Below are 6,581 nucleotides of genomic sequence, written 5' to 3'. Positions count from 1 at the left end.
TATGGCAACACCTCCGAGGTACAACCTTTCGTTTAAAAAAAGAACTATAGAAAACGGTTAACGGTGTCCAAAGTTATCACTAATGCCGGATTTCCACTTGGCATTAAGTGAAATGAATGTGGAACTAAAAATGGCCAAGTCATTTAATTGCTATTTCAATGCTTAGTGAAAATTCGGCTTATAGTCAAATAATTGATTTGTAGATAAAAGTAATTTCATAATTCATAATTTTGTATGCGATAATCTAGAATGATTAAGCTTCTGGATTGTAAGCAATCAATTGCCAATATCGCAATGAATATTTTAATATAGCACTTTGTTAAGAAAATCCTGTAAAATAATGTTTTGAGTTTACATGATTTGGAAAAGTGCAGCTTTGAATAAATACATAAACAAGAATATTTTTAAAAATTAAGCAAATACTTATACTTAATATCTGTTTAAACAAGTAATTTTTAAGCAAAAAAAAACCCGACTTCAGTTCTCATATAAAAATTTAAGACTATCGGTAATTTCTTTATGATCCAATGATCTCATCTAAACCAAATTAGTATGGGACCACCTCCGAGGTACCACCTTTTGTTTAAACTATAGAACTATAGAAACGGTATCACTAATGCCGGATTTTCACTTGGCATTAAATGAAATGATGCGAGGAAATAAAAATATCCAAGTCATTTAATAATGAATGATTATAATCGGTGAGTTAATTTTTTAGGGCAAACTTTTTTTTTGCTATTTCAATGTCTATTGAAAATTGGGCTTACAGTCAAATAATTCATTTGTTTATAAAAGTAATTTTATAATTCACAATTTTGTATGCAATAGTCTAGAATGATTAAGTTTCTGGATTGTACGCAATCAATTGGCAACATCAAATTCAAATCTTATTTAGCACTTGTAAGTAGATTAAGTTTTGCAAACTCAAATTTTTGACATTAGCAAAACTGCAAGAAATGCGATATAACAGAATACTTTATAACTGCCAGAAAAAAACGAGTTCCAAACAACAAATAACCTCCAACGCAGGCGTGGGTGTTGTACAAAAGCTAGTAGGCGCAGGTGCTGAAGGCATCTTTTCGAATATATGTATGATCGTGGTCCAGACCTACGGCTAACCAAGTCAACTAAGTGAAGAGGACTTCCGAACATCCTTGACTCGCGGTGGATCATCAATTACCCGTGGACCTAGTCGCCCGTCTAGCCTAAGAGCAAACCGCGTGGGATTAAATAAAAATCCCCCAAAGTGGCATTTTCTTTACCAAGCTGTTAAATCTTTACAAAACCGTGATATGCGCGGACGACTGCATCAACTTGGCGACCAGCCAAAACATCTGCAGCCATTGCAAGAAGATTACTTTCTACCGCTCAGATCTTTTTTTTTCAAAATTCTTCACTATCAGAAACCTACAAATTTATGCAGCTCAATCCTCTGATACACTCTTCAAAACATGTGCCAAGGATTACTTTACATCACGCTCTCATTTTCTGCGAACACCAGCTCCACTTGTTAATAGCCTTGAGCAAGAAATACGGTCGGCCTTCTAGTCTATTACCTGCAGCATTCAGGGAGCGGGCAAAGAAACTTTAGTCATGACTTACAAGACGTTTAGCAAGTACGCAGTTATGCAGAAGAGACGAGGGATGCCTCGTAACGAAACAACAACAACTAAACACAAGAGATGAGTTTCCTAGGGAACTTTTTCTCGAGATGGTCTAACCGAGCAGGAAGAGGTGCCTGAATACGGCACTCCGGACCTTAACTGGTTCCTTTCTTAAAATACTCGCTGTGATGAAGACTCCTACTTGCGGCAGAGCCCGCGCCTAGGCACGTCAGAAGGCATCAATACGAACGGAAGGACAAAGCCCAGATGTTCATAACACAATCTCTGGACTCGCCGAGATAACGACAGGATATAAACGGTATTCACAAATGTAAGTCGAGACCGACTCCCGACCTGTGATTTATATTTTGGGAACTCAACCATCTGACGTGGACGGGACAAACATNCTGCCTCGTAACGAAACAACAACAACTAAATACAAGAGATGAGTTTCCTAGGGAACTTTTTCTCGAGATGGTCTAACCGAGCAGGAAGAGGTGCCTGACAGTTCCCACGACAGTCGGGTCTACGTAACCGGAACGACCCAGATTTATATCTGGCCAAGGACTGTCACTCCAGCAACACTCCCCAAAATCTCTTTGGGGAATTTGTATGCTGTTACAACAACAACAAGGTGCCTGAATACGGCACTCCGGACCTTAACTGGTTCCTTTCTTAAAATACTCGCTGTGATGAAGACTCCTACTTGCGGCAGAGCCCGCGCCTAGGCACGTCAGAAGGCATCAATACGAACGGAAGGACAAAGCCCAGATGTTCATAACACAATCTCTGGACTCGCTGACATACCGACAGGATATAAACGGTATTCACAGATGTAAGTCGAGACCGACTCCCGACCTGTGATTTATATTTTGGGAACTCAACCATCTGACGTGGACGGGACAAACATTTGGCTGCCTCGGGAAACTCGCTCCACCATAGCCCAACTTCGCTCTGGATGACAAAGGCAAATGTGCCCAACGAGTTCCCAGCATGCGGAGAGTCACCTCATGACTCTAGGCACCCTTTCGCAGGTTTCCAAAACCCCACTCAGCTAACGCCCTGTCACTATGGACGAACATAGTCGGAGTTGCACACTTTCTAGGTCTCCCGTTAGATGAACTTGACGACAACGATTGAGGGACAAACCGATCTAGGCGGGGTTAACTACAACAACAACAGGTCGTTAATACACTTGCATCTCAGTTCAAGGATTGGCGAACACCACCTTTGTGTACTTGGTTATTTTAATTTGTGAAATGTTTCTTGGAATAACTTCAATAACTCCTCGTATTTTACCACGGTTAATGCAACTACAGTAACTTATATGTAACTGATAGCTTCCCAAGTATTGGTCTGCAACAAATTAATGGAATTGTAAATAAACTTATACTTATTTTAGATCTTATCTTTATTAGCAATAATGTAAGTTATTGGGTGTTTGAATGCCCATCTCCAATAACTCGCGCAAATACTCATCATATTCCTATGGAAGGTCATATTCAATTTTATGTTTTCGCTACTGTTCCTCTTGAGAGATGCTGACCAAGTTTTAGCTTTAGTTTGTGCAAATTTGATGTCTTAAATAGCCGCCTTCATGATCACGAGTGGGAACATGTACTGATTTGCGACACTAAGGCTGCATAAAAAGTTTTTAAATGTAGAAATAGTGCCATTAATTACAAGGAAGTCGAACAAGTTACCCTGATACAAAAAAGAGCTTAAGCAACTCAAAAATCGCAAAAATACGATCTTTAAAAGATTTAGGGCAAGTAGGTCTTTAGTCATATATCAGTACTGCCTTAGGAACTTTAATTTATTGGACAAAACTCTTTACAATAAGTTTATTAGTAAAAGTGAAGCAGACATTAAAAGCAACCCTAAAGTATTTTGGAGTTTTGTAAAATCTAAGAACGCCAAGTCGAGTGTACCGTTCTATGTCCTTTTCAATGACAAGCAATCTATCTAACACACCTACTGAGGTAGCCAATCTCTTAGCAGAATTTTTTTCCTCTAATTATGTCTCGAATTTCGATATGGTTTCTGAACGTTGCCCTCTTTCAGAATCTGCCCTTAAGTTAGCCGCACTGCGTGTTTCTGAAAGTGACGTAGAAGTAGCCATTTGGTCCTTAAAGCACTCGTTTAAATTGGATTCTGATGGCCTCTCAGGTGCTATGCTCAAACGTTATCGCTCGCTTGTTCAGCCATTAACAATACTGTTCAACAAATCTCTTTCGTCTGTATATTTTATTATTGACGACTGGAAAAATGCTTTGATTACACCAATTTACAAAAGCTGCACCAATAATGATGTTCCGAATTGCAGGCCTATTTCCAAACTAGGTACTGTTCCAAAAGTTTAGAAATCAGTTGTCAAACAGAAGCTTAATTTCGCAGTGAAAAGTTTAATTTTCCCTTGTCAGCACGGTTTCGTTAGTGGCAGGTCGACTGCCTCCAACCTTGCTACCTTCATGGAGGACTGTGTTCATGCGATGCAGTCAGGTCTGCAAGTGGACGCTGTGTACACCGACTTTTCGAAGGCGTTCGATAGAGTTTCGAATAAAGTCTTAGTTAATAAGTTATCGCAATTGGTTTTCCACTCAACTCTTCTGGATGGATAAATTCCTACCTTTCCGACAGGCGTTGCTTTTGATAACCTACTTTCCACTCCTTTTGTAGTTACTTTGGGTGTACACCGAGGTAGTATCCTGGGCCCTCTTTTATTTGTCCTATCCATAAATGATATTGGATCATGCTTCCAGTCATCTAAGTATTTGTTATATGCTGACAATCTAAAGGTTTACACAGTGATCAAGACTACTTTTTGCTGCAATCTGAGCTTGATAGCCTGCATTATTGTTGTTCTCTTAATTCCTTAAATGTTAGTAAATTTTCCTATTCCACATGGTCAGTTGTTTAAGGATCCCTATACTCTGAAGTTTTTTATTATGTTACTTTAGTGAGATCTAGGTTAGAATATGCATCTTTCATTTGGCGACCCAATCAGGCCGTCTATATAAACCGCATTGAAAAGATTAAAACAATTTTATTAAATTTGCCTTGAGTTCTCTAAATTTTCGGAGCCTATACATACCTCCGTATATTTCTCGTTGTCAACTTCTTAATTTAAGTTCGTTAAACACTAGGCGTTCTTCTCTCGCAGCCTCTTTTGTGGCTAAAATAGTGGAAGGCACAGTCGATTGTCCTAATCTTTTGGGGAAGTTAGTATTAAATGTTCCGTCTCATAATTCGCGTCACATTTCTTTATTTTACTTGGGATTTCTAAAAACTACTACGAAAATTATCGCCTTTGTTCAGAACCCTTTCTGAGTTAAATGAGCCCTCTGAATATGATCCGTCTCTGCCATTGGGAACAGTTGTTGTTGTTGTTGTAGCGGCTACTAAATCACTACATCTCTGAATATGATCCGTCTCTGCCATTGGGAACAGTTGGTGTTGTTGTTGTAGCGGCTACTAAATTATTTTTTCCAGCTAAATTACTTTAGGTAGTGCTTAAGCTCCTATGTTTAATACATAGTCAGTAAGGATTTGTATTCCACTTGATTAAATAAATAAATAAAAACATTCCTCATACCTTTTTATTGTTTCTTACAAAGATGGTTTAATTACACAAGTTGGAAGTCGTTTTTATTATATTCGTTTTTGTATGTAGTTATGTACATTAGACTGCATCACCAAAAAAAGTTGCGGTTTTTCCGTCGGGATTACAAAATGTATTATATTTTAAGACGTCCACTAAAATATTTCGGAAAAATATTAAGATTTAAGCGAGCTGGACCGATTTAAAATTACCTCCACAAATGAAGTTTTTTATGAATAAAAATAGTTTCTTAAAGAACTTTTTGAAAAAAGTCCCCTCAGATGACAAATTAGAATAAGCTTAAAAAATCTGCATAAAAATATTTAAAAACCTTTTCAACGGAATCGTAAGAATGAGATTTTTGATGCTGTTTTTTTACTTTTTTCAAAGATTGATTTACGAAAAACTTGAATAACTGGGCCAAAACTGTTCTGATTTAGACTTATGGGATCTCAGTAGAAAGGTATTTTCACACCGTTTTTATTTCTGGCCAAAAGAAACGTCATTCGTGTCCCATAACATCTTCGAATACCAAAACATCTTAATTCAACTTTGAATGAGGTTCGTTTCGCCTACCTTTCTCTTCCATCCTTTGAATAAGTTTATTAGCAAATAAATGAAAAGGGTGAGAAAATACCTTTCCAATGACACCTCTTAAGTCTAAATCGGAAGAGTTTAGGTTCAGTTATTCAAGTTTTTCTTATACCAATCTTTGAAAAATGTTAAAAACAGCATCATTATGATTCCGTTAAAATTTTTTTAAATTTTTTTTAATATTTTTATGCAAATATTTTAAGCTTTAACCGTTTTGTCATTTGAGGGGATTTTTTCAAAAAAATCTTTAAGAAACTATTTTTATTCATAAAAAAAACCATTTTTGGAGGTATTTTCAAATCGGTCCAGCTCACTTAAATCTTAATATTTTTCCGAAATATTTTGGTGGGCGTCTTAAAATGTAGTAGATTTTATAATTCCAACGGAATTACCTATTATTTTTTGTATGGGGAGTGATGCAGTCTAATGTACATATGAAATTAGACTAAAATCTTTTTTAATAATTATACTCAAAATGAAGACCTTCATAAATATTAAGCATGAACTTAAGCCTAGCATTTTTCGATTAGTTTTCTTCTATATTTTGCGTCTATTGTTATTATCGCATCAAAATAAAAATAATACGTTGACCTGATTGTGGCACACATAAGTTGTATGTAATTTTGATGGTACCCAGTTATCGTTATGTATTTTGAAAAGCTGAAGCCCAATCCGTACTCGGTTTTAGAATAACAAATTCAAATTTCCAAGTAATTTGAAGAAAAAATGTTTTCAATTAGAAAATTTTAGTTGCTAGGCCAAACCCGAGTTCGGATTTTTTT

At 36.7% G+C, this 6,581-nt stretch overlaps 1 long non-coding RNA gene across 1 annotated transcript; it reads left to right on the top strand.

Moving 5' to 3' along the window:
• The first annotated feature begins 2,013 nt into the window (after window positions 1–2,013).
• LOC108381510 (uncharacterized) lies at window positions 2,014–2,834 on the top strand. The gene is made up of 2 exons (XR_001849628.1): window positions 2,014–2,101; window positions 2,239–2,834. It is a non-coding gene; the product is annotated as an uncharacterized LOC108381510 (long non-coding RNA).
• Window positions 2,835–6,581: the final 3,747 nt, after the last annotated feature.

Source organism: Rhagoletis zephyria, unplaced genomic scaffold (assembly GCF_001687245.7).
Source record: "Rhagoletis zephyria isolate East Lansing unplaced genomic scaffold, Rhagoletis_zephyria_1.1 Rzeph_scaffold_22790, whole genome shotgun sequence".
Lineage (NCBI taxonomy): Eukaryota > Metazoa > Arthropoda > Insecta > Diptera > Tephritidae > Rhagoletis > Rhagoletis zephyria.
The sequence above is the reverse complement of the archived record's forward strand: the minus strand, read 5'-3'. Positions and strand labels throughout refer to the sequence as shown.